General features: G+C 49.5%; 26 non-coding genes across 26 annotated transcripts; all 26 read left to right on the top strand.

Moving 5' to 3' along the window:
- Nucleotides 1–678: 678 nt before the first annotated feature.
- On the top strand, nucleotides 679–752 carry trnat-ugu (transfer RNA threonine (anticodon UGU)). Its single transcript has one exon. It is a non-coding gene; the product is annotated as a tRNA-Thr (tRNA).
- Nucleotides 753–932: 180 nt separating this feature from the next.
- trnar-ucu (transfer RNA arginine (anticodon UCU)) lies at nucleotides 933–1,022 on the top strand. Its single transcript is given in 2 exon segments — nucleotides 933–969; nucleotides 987–1,022. It is a non-coding gene; the product is annotated as a tRNA-Arg (tRNA).
- A 261-nt stretch (nucleotides 1,023–1,283) lies between these two features.
- trnat-agu (transfer RNA threonine (anticodon AGU)) lies at nucleotides 1,284–1,357 on the top strand. Its single transcript has one exon. It is a non-coding gene; the product is annotated as a tRNA-Thr (tRNA).
- A 421-nt stretch (nucleotides 1,358–1,778) lies between these two features.
- trnat-ugu (transfer RNA threonine (anticodon UGU)) lies at nucleotides 1,779–1,852 on the top strand. The gene has a single exon. It is a non-coding gene; the product is annotated as a tRNA-Thr (tRNA).
- A 180-nt stretch (nucleotides 1,853–2,032) lies between these two features.
- trnar-ucu (transfer RNA arginine (anticodon UCU)) lies at nucleotides 2,033–2,122 on the top strand. Its single transcript is given in 2 exon segments — nucleotides 2,033–2,069; nucleotides 2,087–2,122. It is a non-coding gene; the product is annotated as a tRNA-Arg (tRNA).
- A 261-nt stretch (nucleotides 2,123–2,383) lies between these two features.
- On the top strand, nucleotides 2,384–2,457 carry trnat-agu (transfer RNA threonine (anticodon AGU)). Its single transcript has one exon. It is a non-coding gene; the product is annotated as a tRNA-Thr (tRNA).
- Nucleotides 2,458–2,878: 421 nt separating this feature from the next.
- On the top strand, nucleotides 2,879–2,952 carry trnat-ugu (transfer RNA threonine (anticodon UGU)). Its single transcript has one exon. It is a non-coding gene; the product is annotated as a tRNA-Thr (tRNA).
- A 180-nt stretch (nucleotides 2,953–3,132) lies between these two features.
- trnar-ucu (transfer RNA arginine (anticodon UCU)) lies at nucleotides 3,133–3,222 on the top strand. The gene is given in 2 exon segments: nucleotides 3,133–3,169; nucleotides 3,187–3,222. It is a non-coding gene; the product is annotated as a tRNA-Arg (tRNA).
- Nucleotides 3,223–3,483: 261 nt separating this feature from the next.
- trnat-agu (transfer RNA threonine (anticodon AGU)) lies at nucleotides 3,484–3,557 on the top strand. Its single transcript has one exon. It is a non-coding gene; the product is annotated as a tRNA-Thr (tRNA).
- A 421-nt stretch (nucleotides 3,558–3,978) lies between these two features.
- Nucleotides 3,979–4,052, top strand: trnat-ugu (transfer RNA threonine (anticodon UGU)). Its single transcript has one exon. It is a non-coding gene; the product is annotated as a tRNA-Thr (tRNA).
- Nucleotides 4,053–4,431: 379 nt separating this feature from the next.
- trnat-agu (transfer RNA threonine (anticodon AGU)) lies at nucleotides 4,432–4,505 on the top strand. The gene has a single exon. It is a non-coding gene; the product is annotated as a tRNA-Thr (tRNA).
- Nucleotides 4,506–5,041: 536 nt separating this feature from the next.
- Nucleotides 5,042–5,115, top strand: trnat-cgu (transfer RNA threonine (anticodon CGU)). Its single transcript has one exon. It is a non-coding gene; the product is annotated as a tRNA-Thr (tRNA).
- Nucleotides 5,116–6,906: 1,791 nt separating this feature from the next.
- Nucleotides 6,907–6,980, top strand: trnat-ugu (transfer RNA threonine (anticodon UGU)). The gene has a single exon. It is a non-coding gene; the product is annotated as a tRNA-Thr (tRNA).
- A 180-nt stretch (nucleotides 6,981–7,160) lies between these two features.
- On the top strand, nucleotides 7,161–7,250 carry trnar-ucu (transfer RNA arginine (anticodon UCU)). Its single transcript is given in 2 exon segments — nucleotides 7,161–7,197; nucleotides 7,215–7,250. It is a non-coding gene; the product is annotated as a tRNA-Arg (tRNA).
- A 261-nt stretch (nucleotides 7,251–7,511) lies between these two features.
- trnat-agu (transfer RNA threonine (anticodon AGU)) lies at nucleotides 7,512–7,585 on the top strand. Its single transcript has one exon. It is a non-coding gene; the product is annotated as a tRNA-Thr (tRNA).
- Nucleotides 7,586–8,006: 421 nt separating this feature from the next.
- trnat-ugu (transfer RNA threonine (anticodon UGU)) lies at nucleotides 8,007–8,080 on the top strand. Its single transcript has one exon. It is a non-coding gene; the product is annotated as a tRNA-Thr (tRNA).
- A 180-nt stretch (nucleotides 8,081–8,260) lies between these two features.
- On the top strand, nucleotides 8,261–8,350 carry trnar-ucu (transfer RNA arginine (anticodon UCU)). Its single transcript is given in 2 exon segments — nucleotides 8,261–8,297; nucleotides 8,315–8,350. It is a non-coding gene; the product is annotated as a tRNA-Arg (tRNA).
- A 261-nt stretch (nucleotides 8,351–8,611) lies between these two features.
- Nucleotides 8,612–8,685, top strand: trnat-agu (transfer RNA threonine (anticodon AGU)). Its single transcript has one exon. It is a non-coding gene; the product is annotated as a tRNA-Thr (tRNA).
- A 421-nt stretch (nucleotides 8,686–9,106) lies between these two features.
- On the top strand, nucleotides 9,107–9,180 carry trnat-ugu (transfer RNA threonine (anticodon UGU)). Its single transcript has one exon. It is a non-coding gene; the product is annotated as a tRNA-Thr (tRNA).
- Nucleotides 9,181–9,559: 379 nt separating this feature from the next.
- On the top strand, nucleotides 9,560–9,633 carry trnat-agu (transfer RNA threonine (anticodon AGU)). Its single transcript has one exon. It is a non-coding gene; the product is annotated as a tRNA-Thr (tRNA).
- A 536-nt stretch (nucleotides 9,634–10,169) lies between these two features.
- On the top strand, nucleotides 10,170–10,243 carry trnat-cgu (transfer RNA threonine (anticodon CGU)). The gene has a single exon. It is a non-coding gene; the product is annotated as a tRNA-Thr (tRNA).
- A 1,790-nt stretch (nucleotides 10,244–12,033) lies between these two features.
- Nucleotides 12,034–12,107, top strand: trnat-ugu (transfer RNA threonine (anticodon UGU)). The gene has a single exon. It is a non-coding gene; the product is annotated as a tRNA-Thr (tRNA).
- A 180-nt stretch (nucleotides 12,108–12,287) lies between these two features.
- On the top strand, nucleotides 12,288–12,377 carry trnar-ucu (transfer RNA arginine (anticodon UCU)). The gene is given in 2 exon segments: nucleotides 12,288–12,324; nucleotides 12,342–12,377. It is a non-coding gene; the product is annotated as a tRNA-Arg (tRNA).
- Nucleotides 12,378–12,638: 261 nt separating this feature from the next.
- On the top strand, nucleotides 12,639–12,712 carry trnat-agu (transfer RNA threonine (anticodon AGU)). Its single transcript has one exon. It is a non-coding gene; the product is annotated as a tRNA-Thr (tRNA).
- A 421-nt stretch (nucleotides 12,713–13,133) lies between these two features.
- On the top strand, nucleotides 13,134–13,207 carry trnat-ugu (transfer RNA threonine (anticodon UGU)). Its single transcript has one exon. It is a non-coding gene; the product is annotated as a tRNA-Thr (tRNA).
- A 379-nt stretch (nucleotides 13,208–13,586) lies between these two features.
- trnat-agu (transfer RNA threonine (anticodon AGU)) lies at nucleotides 13,587–13,660 on the top strand. The gene has a single exon. It is a non-coding gene; the product is annotated as a tRNA-Thr (tRNA).
- Nucleotides 13,661–14,412: the final 752 nt, after the last annotated feature.

Here is a 14,412-nt window from a genome sequence, read left to right as displayed (position 1 = left end):
CACCTAAATAATATTGTAATAATTGGCTATAACTTGTTTGGGGAATGTTATATATAGACAAAATTTTATTTGGAAGTGTAAAACACCTAAATACAAATTTTTAAAGAAAAAAATCTAAACTTCAGGAGTTTTTGTTTGAGTACACAGTAAAAAACACCCAATTGTTGGTAGCGTTTTTTCCTAAAATTCTGGAAATTCACTCATTTTTAGAGAAAACAAAAGGAAATTTGTAATTTTAAATTAGCTAGACATAAAGTTCAAGTTCTTATGTTTATAATGATATATGACAATTGATGCTGACTGCTAGAATAGGTCTGAAAAAACAAAGAAATATACAGGTGCCCCAAAAATGTTCTAGGTCTTTAAGGGTTAAAGCTGTCCAGCGCCCAGTCAGCCAACCCCTGGCCTCTTCTCTGGAAGCCTGGATCGTCTGAGTCGCCTTCCCGTAGGGCGAACGTGCTTCCAGGCTAGCCTAGTAAACAGGAGATCCTGCGTTTCGAATCCCAGCGATGCCTTTGGTTGCGCACCACAATACAGCCGAGCTCGTGCTTCACCAAAAAACGGACAGCGAATGGCGACAAAGAGGAGCTTGTGGACCGCGGGAGGTTTCTCTTGCAACACTACCCTCTCACCTGCTTTTGGAGGATAGCATCGCAGGCTAACGGGTCCCACCGAGGAGGCGCCGTGGCTTAGCTGGTCAAAGCGCCTATCTTGTAAACAGGAAATCCTGGGTTCGAATTCCAGCGGTGCCTTTCCACCGGTGGCTGTCTCTGGCCTCGCGTTTGAATGGGGACCCCGGCGACGCTCTGTTTTTGAACCGTGCAAAGACCTGAGGACCTGTCTTTGTGCCCACACAGCGTGCCACTCGGTTGAGCTGGACGGGCACAAATCTTTAAGAAAAGCCCTCAGTGGCCCAGCCTGGCATACCGACGGGCTCTGTGGCGCAATGGATAGCGCATTGGACTTCTAGACTGCCAGATGAGGCCATTCAAAGGTTGTGGGTTCGAGTCCCACCAGAGTTGTGCTTTTTGGCATTTTGTTAAGCCCGTACTGCGCAGTGTTGCTCTCGGACAGCAGAAACCATTTTGAGGCCTCCTGTTCTCAGCGTACGTTGATTTAAAAAAAAAATGTCAATCATATTTAAAAGGTAGCAAAACATGCCCAAGACCCAATTCAGTGAGGTATGGCAATCACTGTCTTGCATCAAGTGAAGGCAGCAGGACGTTCGAAGTGTTGATTCATGAATCCTCTAAGCCGCCCTCCCCTCGCCTAGCATGCGGGGTGGCGCCGTGGCTTAGTTGGTTAAAGCGCCTGTCTAGTAAACAGGAGATCCTGGGTTCAAATCCCAGCGGTGCCTTGGGCGGGGTTCCAGCCCAGCAAGCGCAAGCTTTTCCGAAAGCGACCCGCAAGCAGGGGCAGCGAGTGGTTAATTTTGCTAACCGACCCCGACTCAGTTGTCGGCAAACGCATTAAAGCTGTCCAGCGCCCAGTCAGCCAACCCCTGGCCTCTTCTCTGGAAGCCTGGATCGTCTGAGTCGCCTTCCCGTAGGGCGAACGTGCTTCCAGGCTAGCCTAGTAAACAGGAGATCCTGCGTTTCGAATCCCAGCGATGCCTTTGGTTGCGCACCACAATACAGCCGAGCTCGTGCTTTACCAAAAAACGGACGGCGAATGGCGACACAGAGGAGCTTGTGGACCGCGGGAGGTTTCTTTTGCAACACTACCCTCTCACCTGCTTTTGGAGGATAGCATCGCAGGCTAACGGGTCCCACCGAGGAGGCGCCGTGGCTTAGCTGGTCAAAGCGCCTGTCTTGTAAACAGGAGATCCTGGGTTAGAATCCCAGCGGTGCCTTTCCACCGGTGGCTGTCTCTGGCCTCGCTGTTGAATGGGGACCCCGGCGACGCTCTGTTTTTGAACCGTGCAAAGACCTGAGGACCTGTCTTTCTGCCCACACAGCGTGCCACTCGGTTGAGCTGGACGGGCACAAATCTTTAAGAAAAGCCCTCAGTGGCCCAGCCTGGCATACCGACGGGCTCTGTGGCGCAATGGATAGCGCATTGGACTTCTAGACTGCCAGATGAGGCCATTCAAAGGTTGTGGGTTCGAGTCCCACCAGAGTCGTGCTTTTTGGCATTTTGTTAAGCCCGTACTGCGCAGTGTTGCTCTCGGACAGCAGAAACCATTTTGAGGCCTCCTGTTCTCAGCGTACATTGATTTAAAAAAAAAATGTCAATCATATTTAAAAGGTAGCAAAACATGCCCAAGATCCAATTCAGTGATGTATGGCAATCACTGTCTTGCATCAAGTGAAGGCAGCAGGACGTTCGAAGTGTTGAGTCATGAATCCTCTAAGCCGCCCTCCCCTCGCCTAGCATGCGGGGTGGCGCCGTGGCTTAGTTGGTTAAAGCGCCTGTCTAGTAAACAGGAGATCCTGGGTTCAAATCCCAGCGGTGCCTTGGGCGGGGTTCCAGCCCAGCAAGCGCAAGCTTTTCCGAAAGCGACCCGCAAGCAGGGGCAGCGAGTGGTTAATTTTGCTAACCGACCCCGACTCAGTTGTCGGCAAACGCCTTAAAGCTGTCCAGCGCCCAGTCAGCCAACCCCTGGCCTCTTCTCTGGAAGCCTGGATCGTCTGAGTCGCCTTCCCGTAGGGCGAACGTGCTTCCAGGCTAGCCTAGTAAACAGGAGATCCTGCGTTTCGAATCCCAGCGATGCCTTTGGTTGCGCACCACAATACAGCCGAGCTCGTGCTTTACCAAAAAACGGACGGCGAATGGCGACACAGAGGAGCTTGTGGACCGCGGGAGGTTTCTTTTGCAACACTACCCTCTCACCTGCTTTTGGAGGATAGCATCGCAGGCTAACGGGTCCCACCGAGGAGGCGCCGTGGCTTAGCTGGTCAAAGCACCTGTCTTGTAAACAGGAGATCCTGGGTTAGAATCCCAGCGGTGCCTTTCCACCGGTGGCTGTCTCTGGCCTCGCTGTTGAATGGGGACCCCGGCGACGCTCTGTTTTTGAACCGTGCAAAGACCTGAGGACCTGTCTTTCTGCCCACACAGCGTGCCACTCGGTTGAGCTGGACGGGCACAAATCTTTAAGAAAAGCCCTCAGTGGCCCAGCCTGGCATACCGACGGGCTCTGTGGCGCAATGGATAGCGCATTGGACTTCTAGACTGCCAGATGAGGCCATTCAAAGGTTGTGGGTTCGAGTCCCACCAGAGTCGTGCTTTTTGGCATTTTGTTAAGCCCGTACTGCGCAGTGTTGCTCTCGGACAGCAGAAACCATTTTGAGGCCTCCTGTTCTCAGCGTACATTGATTTAAAAAAAAAATGTCAATCATATTTAAAAGGTAGCAAAACATGCCCAAGATCCAATTCAGTGATGTATGGCAATCACTGTCTTGCATCAAGTGAAGGCAGCAGGACGTTCGAAGTGTTGAGTCATGAATCCTCTAAGCCGCCCTCCCCTCGCCTAGCATGCGGGGTGGCGCCGTGGCTTAGTTGGTTAAAGCGCCTGTCTAGTAAACAGGAGATCCTGGGTTCAAATCCCAGCGGTGCCTTGGGCGGGGTTCCAGCCCAGCAAGCGCAAGCTTTTCCGAAAGCGACCCGCAAGCAGGGGCAGCGAGTGGTTAATTTTGCTAACCGACCCCGACTCAGTTGTCGGCAAACGCCTTAAAGCTGTCCAGCGCCCAGTCAGCCAACCCCTGGCCTCTTCTCTGGAAGCCTGGATCGTCTGAGTCGCCTTCCCGTAGGGCGAACGTGCTTCCAGGCTAGCCTAGTAAACAGGAGATCCTGCGTTTCGAATCCCAGCGATGCCTTTGGTTGCGCACCACAATACAGCCGAGCTCGTGCTTTACCAAAAAACGGACGGCGAATGGCGACATAGAGGCGCTTGTGGACTGCGGGAGGTTTCTCTTGCAACACTACCCTCTCACCTGCTTTTGGAGGATAGCATCGCAGGCTAACGGGTCCCACCGAGGAGGCGCCGTGGCTTAGCTGGTCAAAGCGCCTATCTTGTAAACAGGAGATCCTGGGTTTGAATTCCAGCGGTGCCTTTCCACCGGTGGCTGTCTCTGGCCTCGCGTTTGAATAGGGACCCCGGCGACGCTCTGTTTTTGAACCGTGCAAAGACCTGAGGACCTGTCTTTGTGCCCACACAGCGTGCCACTCGGTTGAGCTGGACGGGCACAAATCTTTAAGAAAAGCCCTCAGTGGCCCAGCCTGGCATAAACCATTTTGAGGCCTCCTGTTCTCAGCGTACATTGATTTAAAAAAAAAATGTCAATCATATTTAAAAGGTAGCAAAACATGCCCAAGATCCAATTCAGTGAGGTATGGCAATCACTGTCTTGCATCAAGTGAAGGCAGCAGGACGTTTGAAGTGTTGATTCATGAATCCTCTAAGCCGCCCTCCCCACGCCTAGCATGCGGGGTGGCGCCGTGGCTTAGTTGGTTAAAGCGCCTGTCTAGTAAACAGGAGATCCTGGGTTCGAATCCCAGCGGTGCCTATGGTTGCGTGCCACAATACAGCCGAGCTCGTGCTTTACCAAAAAACGGACGGCGAACGGGGACACAGAGGAGCTTGTGGACCGCGGGAGGTTTCTCTTGCAACACTACCCTCTCACCTGCTTTTGGAGGATAGCATCCCAGGCTATCGAGTCTCACCGAGGAGGCGCCGTGGCTTAGTTGGTTAAAGCTCCTCTGTAGTACACAGAAGATCCTAGGTTCGAATCCCAACGGTGCCTGGGGTGGCGCTCCAGTCCAGTAAGCGTGCCTCCACTGTGCACAGACCTGAGGACCTGTCTTTCTGTGCACGCAACAGGATGTTTGAAGTGTTGATTCATGCATCCTCTAAGTCACTGCCAGATGAGGTCATTCAATGGTTTTGGGTTCAAGTCTCACCAGAGTCATGGCTTTCTGGTAGCTCTAATACTGTGGAGTTTTGCCCTCAGGCAGTAGAAATTTGTAGACATTTTCTTTTAGCATCCGCCTCTGGATGTTTTAACCCTCTGAGTCACTGTCCCGATAACCCTGCTTGTGGTTTGGCGCCGTGGCTTAGTTGGTTAAAGCACCTGTCTCGTAAACAGGAGATCCTGGGTTCAAATCCCAGCGGTGCCTTGGGCGGGGTTCCAGCCCAGCAAGCGCAATTCTTTCCGAAAGCGACCCGCAAGCAGGGGCAGCGAGTGTTTAATTTTGCTAACCGACCCCGACTCAGTTGTCGGCAAACGCCTTAACCCTCAAAGACCGAGACAGCCGCCGGCGGCTAAAAATAACTATTGGTCTTAAATGTTTAATAACTTTTGAACCGCTAATCCAATTTGAATGCTTTAAAAAGTCTCGTAAAGTACAGAGTCTGCTCTTTTCGGTGATATCGCATTTGTCTCATTTGGATATTCAGAGGCTCCGCTGTAAGCGTGATTACGTCATCACATTTCCTCAGCACTAATTGGTCAGATGAAATCAACACGTTTTGGTCCTCTGAGCCAAACAGGAACGATTGTTGATGCTTAGTCCCACCCCTGTGCCCCGATTGGTTCAAACTGTCATCTATTCAACCAATAAACATAGGTTTTGGTCTTTTGAACCACCGATTAGTATGTTTCTTTGCAGATCTGAACAGACGCAAAGTGAAAGCAAAGTGCGTCTTGCGTGCATGAAAACAAACGCAAAATAACACATTTGCATGACAGCATTCTTTGAAAATGTACAGAAATACTCACGACAGAGCCCTTTGACATAAAACAAACCAAAAACAAGGATGAAACAACAGTAGATATCGGATAAAGCACTGGAATGTGGGTTTTCGGTCACTAGGCGATGTCCCGGTAAAATAGATTCTGACGCAGACTACAGCCAGCAGATCCATCTATTTGGTTGTTATATTATGTAACTAATTATTATATAGTTTTTAAAGATTATTTGTACTATTTTTTCGGTTGCACTCTGTATATTTCTCTCTCATTTTGTGTGTAGTTTGTGAATAATTTGGATTGTTTATTTATTTTTTTGTTGCACAAGACAGTTTGTGCATTTTTTCTTGTGCTACTTTCTACACTATTTGTGTTTATTGTTCATCTTTTGGATTAAGAATATATTTATGAAATAGTAAATTATTTTTTACTGTGTTTTGCTATTATTTAACACTGTTTCTGCAATGACTTTACTCCTGAAACGTTTTTGGACAGATCTATATTGTCAATAAACGAAATGGGCCTGTTTTTCACTGAAAAGCACCTAAATAATATTGTAATAATTGGCTATAACTTGTTTGGGGAATGTTATATATAGACAAAATTTTATTTGGAAGTGTAAAACACCTAAATACAAATTTTTAAAGAAAAAAATCTAAACTTCAGGAGTTTTTGTTTGAGTACACAGTAAAAAACACCCAATTGTTGGTAGCGTTTTTTCCTAAAATTCTGGAAATTCACTCATTTTTAGAGAAAACAAAAGGAAATTTGTAATTTTAAATTAGCTAGACATAAAGTTCAAGTTCTTATGTTTATAATGATATATGACAATTGATGCTGACTGCTAGAATAGGTCTGAAAAAACAAAGAAATATACAGGTGCCCCAAAAATGTTCTAGGTCTTTAAGGGTTAAAGCTGTCCAGCGCCCAGTCAGCCAACCCCTGGCCTCTTCTCTGGAAGCCTGGATCGTCTGAGTCGCCTTCCCGTAGGGCGAACGTGCTTCCAGGCTAGCCTAGTAAACAGGAGATCCTGCGTTTCGAATCCCAGCGATGCCTTTGGTTGCGCACCACAATACAGCCGAGCTCGTGCTTCACCAAAAAACGGACAGCGAATGGCGACAAAGAGGAGCTTGTGGACCGCGGGAGGTTTCTCTTGCAACACTACCCTCTCACCTGCTTTTGGAGGATAGCATCGCAGGCTAACGGGTCCCACCGAGGAGGCGCCGTGGCTTAGCTGGTCAAAGCGCCTATCTTGTAAACAGGAAATCCTGGGTTCGAATTCCAGCGGTGCCTTTCCACCGGTGGCTGTCTCTGGCCTCGCGTTTGAATGGGGACCCCGGCGACGCTCTGTTTTTGAACCGTGCAAAGACCTGAGGACCTGTCTTTGTGCCCACACAGCGTGCCACTCGGTTGAGCTGGACGGGCACAAATCTTTAAGAAAAGCCCTCAGTGGCCCAGCCTGGCATACCGACGGGCTCTGTGGCGCAATGGATAGCGCATTGGACTTCTAGACTGCCAGATGAGGCCATTCAAAGGTTGTGGGTTCGAGTCCCACCAGAGTTGTGCTTTTTGGCATTTTGTTAAGCCCGTACTGCGCAGTGTTGCTCTCGGACAGCAGAAACCATTTTGAGGCCTCCTGTTCTCAGCGTACGTTGATTTAAAAAAAAAATGTCAATCATATTTAAAAGGTAGCAAAACATGCCCAAGACCCAATTCAGTGAGGTATGGCAATCACTGTCTTGCATCAAGTGAAGGCAGCAGGACGTTCGAAGTGTTGATTCATGAATCCTCTAAGCCGCCCTCCCCTCGCCTAGCATGCGGGGTGGCGCCGTGGCTTAGTTGGTTAAAGCGCCTGTCTAGTAAACAGGAGATCCTGGGTTCAAATCCCAGCGGTGCCTTGGGCGGGGTTCCAGCCCAGCAAGCGCAAGCTTTTCCGAAAGCGACCCGCAAGCAGGGGCAGCGAGTGGTTAATTTTGCTAACCGACCCCGACTCAGTTGTCGGCAAACGCATTAAAGCTGTCCAGCGCCCAGTCAGCCAACCCCTGGCCTCTTCTCTGGAAGCCTGGATCGTCTGAGTCGCCTTCCCGTAGGGCGAACGTGCTTCCAGGCTAGCCTAGTAAACAGGAGATCCTGCGTTTCGAATCCCAGCGATGCCTTTGGTTGCGCACCACAATACAGCCGAGCTCGTGCTTTACCAAAAAACGGACGGCGAATGGCGACACAGAGGAGCTTGTGGACCGCGGGAGGTTTCTTTTGCAACACTACCCTCTCACCTGCTTTTGGAGGATAGCATCGCAGGCTAACGGGTCCCACCGAGGAGGCGCCGTGGCTTAGCTGGTCAAAGCGCCTGTCTTGTAAACAGGAGATCCTGGGTTAGAATCCCAGCGGTGCCTTTCCACCGGTGGCTGTCTCTGGCCTCGCTGTTGAATGGGGACCCCGGCGACGCTCTGTTTTTGAACCGTGCAAAGACCTGAGGACCTGTCTTTCTGCCCACACAGCGTGCCACTCGGTTGAGCTGGACGGGCACAAATCTTTAAGAAAAGCCCTCAGTGGCCCAGCCTGGCATACCGACGGGCTCTGTGGCACAATGGATAGCGCATTGGACTTCTAGACTGCCAGATGAGGCCATTCAAAGGTTGTGGGTTCGAGTCCCACCAGAGTCGTGCTTTTTGGCATTTTGTTAAGCCCGTACTGCGCAGTGTTGCTCTCGGACAGCAGAAACCATTTTGAGGCCTCCTGTTCTCAGCGTACATTGATTTAAAAAAAAAATGTCAATCATATTTAAAAGGTAGCAAAACATGCCCAAGATCCAATTCAGTGATGTATGGCAATCACTGTCTTGCATCAAGTGAAGGCAGCAGGACGTTCGAAGTGTTGAGTCATGAATCCTCTAAGCCGCCCTCCCCTCGCCTAGCATGCGGGGTGGCGCCGTGGCTTAGTTGGTTAAAGCGCCTGTCTAGTAAACAGGAGATCCTGGGTTCAAATCCCAGCGGTGCCTTGGGCGGGGTTCCAGCCCAGCAAGCGCAAGCTTTTCCGAAAGCGACCCGCAAGCAGGGGCAGCGAGTGGTTAATTTTGCTAACCGACCCCGACTCAGTTGTCGGCAAACGCCTTAAAGCTGTCCAGCGCCCAGTCAGCCAACCCCTGGCCTCTTCTCTGGAAGCCTGGATCGTCTGAGTCGCCTTCCCGTAGGGCGAACGTGCTTCCAGGCTAGCCTAGTAAACAGGAGATCCTGCGTTTCGAATCCCAGCGATGCCTTTGGTTGCGCACCACAATACAGCCGAGCTCGTGCTTTACCAAAAAACGGACGGCGAATGGCGACATAGAGGCGCTTGTGGACTGCGGGAGGTTTCTCTTGCAACACTACCCTCTCACCTGCTTTTGGAGGATAGCATCGCAGGCTAACGGGTCCCACCGAGGAGGCGCCGTGGCTTAGCTGGTCAAAGCGCCTATCTTGTAAACAGGAGATCCTGGGTTTGAATTCCAGCGGTGCCTTTCCACCGGTGGCTGTCTCTGGCCTCGCGTTTGAATAGGGACCCCGGCGACGCTCTGTTTTTGAACCGTGCAAAGACCTGAGGACCTGTCTTTGTGCCCACACAGCGTGCCACTCGGTTGAGCTGGACGGGCACAAATCTTTAAGAAAAGCCCTCAGTGGCCCAGCCTGGCATAAACCATTTTGAGGCCTCCTGTTCTCAGCGTACATTGATTTAAAAAAAAAATGTCAATCATATTTAAAAGGTAGCAAAACATGCCCAAGATCCAATTCAGTGAGGTATGGCAATCACTGTCTTGCATCAAGTGAAGGCAGCAGGACGTTTGAAGTGTTGATTCATGAATCCTCTAAGCCGCCCTCCCCACGCCTAGCATGCGGGCTGGCGCCGTGGCTTAGTTGGTTAAAGCGCCTGTCTAGTAAACAGGAGATCCTGGGTTCGAATCCCAGCGGTGCCTATGGTTGCGTGCCACAATACAGCCGAGCTCGTGCTTTACCAAAAAACGGACGGCGAACGGGGACACAGAGGAGCTTGTGGACCGCGGGAGGTTTCTCTTGCAACACTACCCTCTCACCTGCTTTTGGAGGATAGCATCCCAGGCTATCGAGTCTCACCGAGGAGGCGCCGTGGCTTAGTTGGTTAAAGCTCCTCTGTAGTACACAGGAGATCCTAGGTTCGAATCCCAACGGTGCCTGGGGTGGCGCTCCAGTCCAGTAAGCGTGCCTCCACTGTGCACAGACCTGAGGACCTGTCTTTCTGTGCACGCAACAGGATGTTTGAAGTGTTGATTCATGCATCCTCTAAGTCACTGCCAGATGAGGTCATTCAATGGTTTTGGGTTCAAGTCTCACCAGAGTCATGGCTTTCTGGTAGCTCTAATACTGTGGAGTTTTGCCCTCAGGCAGTAGAAATTTGTAGACATTTTCTTTTAGCATCCGCCTCTGGATGTTTTAACCCTCTGAGTCACTGTCCCGATAACCCTGCTTGTGGTTTGGCGCCGTGGCTTAGTTGGTTAAAGCACCTGTCTCGTAAACAGGAGATCCTGGGTTCAAATCCCAGCGGTGCCTTGGGCGGGGTTCCAGCCCAGCAAGCGCAATTCTTTCCGAAAGCGACCCGCAAGCAGGGGCAGCGAGTGGTTAATTTTGCTAACCGACCCCGACTCAGTTGTCGGCAAACGCCTTAACCCTCAAAGACCGAGACAGCCGCCGGCGGCTAAAAATAACTATTGGTCTTAAATGTTTAATAACTTTTGAACCGCTAATCCAATTTGAATGCTTTAAAAAGTCTCGTAAAGTACAGAGTCTGCTCTTTTCGGTGATATCGCATTTGTCTCATTTGGATATTCAGAGGCTCCGCTGTAAGCGTGATTACGTCATCACATTTCCTCAGCACTAATTGGTCAGATGAAATCAACACGTTTTGGTCCTCTGAGCCAAACAGGAACGATTGTTGATGCTTAGTCCCACCCCTGTGCCCCGATTGGTTCAAACTGTCATCTATTCAACCAATAAACATAGGTTTTGGTCTTTTGAACCACCGATTAGTATGTTTCTTTGCAGATCTGAACAGACGCAAAGTGAAAGCAAAGTGCGTCTTGCGTGCATGAAAACAAACGCAAAATAACACATTTGCATGACAGCATTCTTTGAAAATGTACAGAAATACTCACGACAGAGCCCTTTGACATAAAACAAACCAAAAACAAGGATGAAACAACAGTAGATATCGGATAAAGCACTGGAATGTGGGTTTTCGGTCACTAGGCGATGTCCCGGTAAAATAGATTCTGACGCAGACTACAGCCAGCAGATCCATCTATTTGGTTGTTATATTATGTAACTAATTATTATATAGTTTTTAAAGATTATTTGTACTATTTTTTCGGTTGCACTCTGTATATTTCTCTCTCATTTTGTGTGTAGTTTGTGAATAATTTGGATTGTTTATTTTTTTTTTGTTGCACAAGACAGTTTGTGCATTTTTTCTTGTGCTACTTTCTACACTATTTGTGTTTATTGTTCATCTTTTGGATTAAGAATATATTTATGAAATAGTAAATTATTTTTTACTGTGTTTTGCTATTATTTAACACTGTTTCTGCAATGACTTTACTCCTGAAACGTTTTTGGACAGATCTATATTGTCAATAAATGAAATGGGCCTGTTTTTCACTGAAAAGCACCTAAATAATATTGTAATAATTGGCTATAACTTGTTTGGGGAATGTTATATATAGACAAAATTTTATTTGGAAGTGTAAAACACCTAAATACAAATTTTTAAAGAAAAAAATCTAAACTTCAGGAGTTTTTGTTTGAGTACACAGTAAAAAACACCCAATTGTTGGTAGCGTTTTTTCCTAAAATTCTGGAAATTCACTCATTTTTAGAGAAAACAAAAGGAAATTTGTAATTTTAAATTAGCTAGACATAAAGTTCAAGTTCTTATGTTTATAATGATATATGACAATTGATGCTGACTGCTAGAATAGGTCTGAAAAAACAAAGAAATATACAGGTGCCCCAAAAATGTTCTAGGTCTTTAAGGGTTAAAGCTGTCCAGCGCCCAGTCAGCCAACCCCTGGCCTCTTCTCTGGAAGCCTGGATCGTCTGAGTCGCCTTCCCGTAGGGCGAACGTGCTTCCAGGCTAGCCTAGTAAACAGGAGATCCTGCGTTTCGAATCCCAGCGATGCCTTTGGTTGCGCACCACAATACAGCCGAGCTCGTGCTTCACCAAAAAACGGACAGCGAATGGCGACAAAGAGGAGCTTGTGGACCGCGGGAGGTTTCTCTTGCAACACTACCCTCTCACCTGCTTTTGGAGGATAGCATCGCAGGCTAACGGGTCCCACCGAGGAGGCGCCGTGGCTTAGCTGGTCAAAGCGCCTATCTTGTAAACAGGAAATCCTGGGTTCGAATTCCAGCGGTGCCTTTCCACCGGTGGCTGTCTCTGGCCTCGCGTTTGAATGGGGACCCCGGCGACGCTCTGTTTTTGAACCGTGCAAAGACCTGAGGACCTGTCTTTCTGCCCACACAGCGTGCCACTCGGTTGAGCTGGACGGGCACAAATCTTTAAGAAAAGCCCTCAGTGGCCCAGCCTGGCATACCGACGGGGTCTGTGGCGCAATGGATAGCGCATTGGACTTCTAGACTGCCAGATGAGGCCATTCAAAGGTTGTGGGTTCGAGTCCCACCAGAGTCGTGCTTTTTGGCATTTTGTTAAGCCCGTACTGCGCAGTGTTGCTCTCGGACAGCAGAAACCATTTTGAGGCCTCCTGTTCTCAGCGTACGTTGATTTAAAAAAAAAATGTCAATCATATTTAAAAGGTAGCAAAACATGCCCAAGATCCAATTCAGTGATGTATGGCAATCACTGTCTTGCATCAAGTGAAGGCAGCAGGACGTTCGAAGTGTTGAGTCATGAATCCTCTAAGCCGCCCTCCCCTCGCCTAGCATGCGGGGTGGCGCCGTGGCTTAGTTGGTTAAAGCGCCTGTCTAGTAAACAGGAGATCCTGGGTTCAAATCCCAGCGGTGCCTTGGGCGGGGTTCCAGCCCAGCAAGCGCAAGCTTTTCCGAAAGCGACCCGCAAGCAGGGGCAGCGTGTGGTTAATTTTGCTAACCGACCCCGACTCAGTTGTCGGCAAACGCCTTAAAGCTGTCCAGCGCCCAGTCAGCCAACCCCTGGCCTCTTCTCTGGAAGCCTGGATCGTCTGAGTCGCCTTCCCGTAGGGCGAACGTGCTTCCAGGCTAGCCTAGTAAACAGGAGATCCTGCGTTTCGAATCCCAGCGATGCCTTTGGTTGCGCACCACAATACAGCCGAGCTCGTGCTTTACCAAAAAACGGACGGCGAATGGCGACATAGAGGCGCTTGTGGACTGCGGGAGGTTTCTCTTGCAACACTACCCTCTCACCTGCTTTTGGAGGATAGCATCGCAGGCTAACGGGTCCCACCGAGGAGGCGCCGTGGCTTAGCTGGTCAAAGCGCCTATCTTGTAAACAGGAGATCCTGGGTTTGAATTCCAGCGGTGCCTTTCCACCGGTGGCTGTCTCTGGCCTCGCGTTTGAATAGGGACCCCGGCGACGCTCTGTTTTTGAACCGTGCAAAGACCTGAGGACCTGTCTTTGTGCCCACACAGCGTGCCACTCGGTTGAGCTGGACGGGCACAAATCTTTAAGAAAAGCCCTCAGTGGCCCAGCCTGGCATAAACCATTTTGAGGCCTCCTGTTCTCAGCGTACATTGATTTAAAAAAAAAATGTCAATCATATTTAAAAGGTAGCAAAACATGCCCAAGATCCAATTCAGTGAGGTATGGCAATCACTGTCTTGCATCAAGTGAAGGCAGCAGGACGTTTGAAGTGTTGATTCATGAATCCTCTAAGCCGCCCTCCCCACGCCTAGCATGCGGGGTGGCGCCGTGGCTTAGTTGGTTAAAGCGCCTGTCTAGTAAACAGGAGATCCTGGGTTCGAATCCCAGCGGTGCCTATGGTTGCGTGCCACAATACAGCCGAGCTCGTGCTTTACCAAAAAACGGACGGCGAACGGGGACACAGAGGAGCTTGTGGACCGCGGGAGGTTTCTCTTGCAACACTACCCTCTCACCTGCTTTTGGAGGATAGCATCCCAGGCTATCGAGTCTCACCGAGGAGGCGCCGTGGCTTAGTTGGTTAAAGCTCCTCTGTAGTACACAGGAGATCCTAGGTTCGAATCCCAACGGTGCCTGGGGTGGCGCTCCAGTCCAGTAAGCGTGCCTCCACTGTGCACAGACCTGAGGACCTGTCTTTCTGCCCACGCAACAGGATGTTTGAAGTGTTGATTCATGCATCCTCTAAGTCACTGCCAGATGAGGCCATTCAAAGTTTGTGGGTTCAAGTCCCACCAGAGATGAGGAAATCATTCAAAAATTGAACAGTTGGGGTGTAACTCCCATTCTTCCTGTGAGAAGGAGATATCACCCAGGAACAACAGTGGCAGACGGAACATGCTTTTTGAGAGTAAAGTTCCCAAAGGAGGTGGCATCTTTACCATACACAACAAAATTTATGACTGAGGAAGGAGTTCAGTATTTCAGAGTGATCCACAATAATCAACGGAAAACATGCAGGATCTGCACAAGTACTGAGCATGAGCTAAAGGACTGCCCTCAATTTCTCTGCAGGAATTGCCTGGAGCAGGGGCATTATGCGCGGGACTGTACAGCTCCGTGGTGCCAAGGCTGCAACAGGGCAATGATAAGG

Source organism: Garra rufa, chromosome 1, assembly GCF_049309525.1.
Source record: "Garra rufa chromosome 1, GarRuf1.0, whole genome shotgun sequence".
Classification (NCBI taxonomy): domain Eukaryota; kingdom Metazoa; phylum Chordata; class Actinopteri; order Cypriniformes; family Cyprinidae; genus Garra; species Garra rufa.
This window is presented reverse-complemented; position numbering and strand designations above follow the sequence as displayed.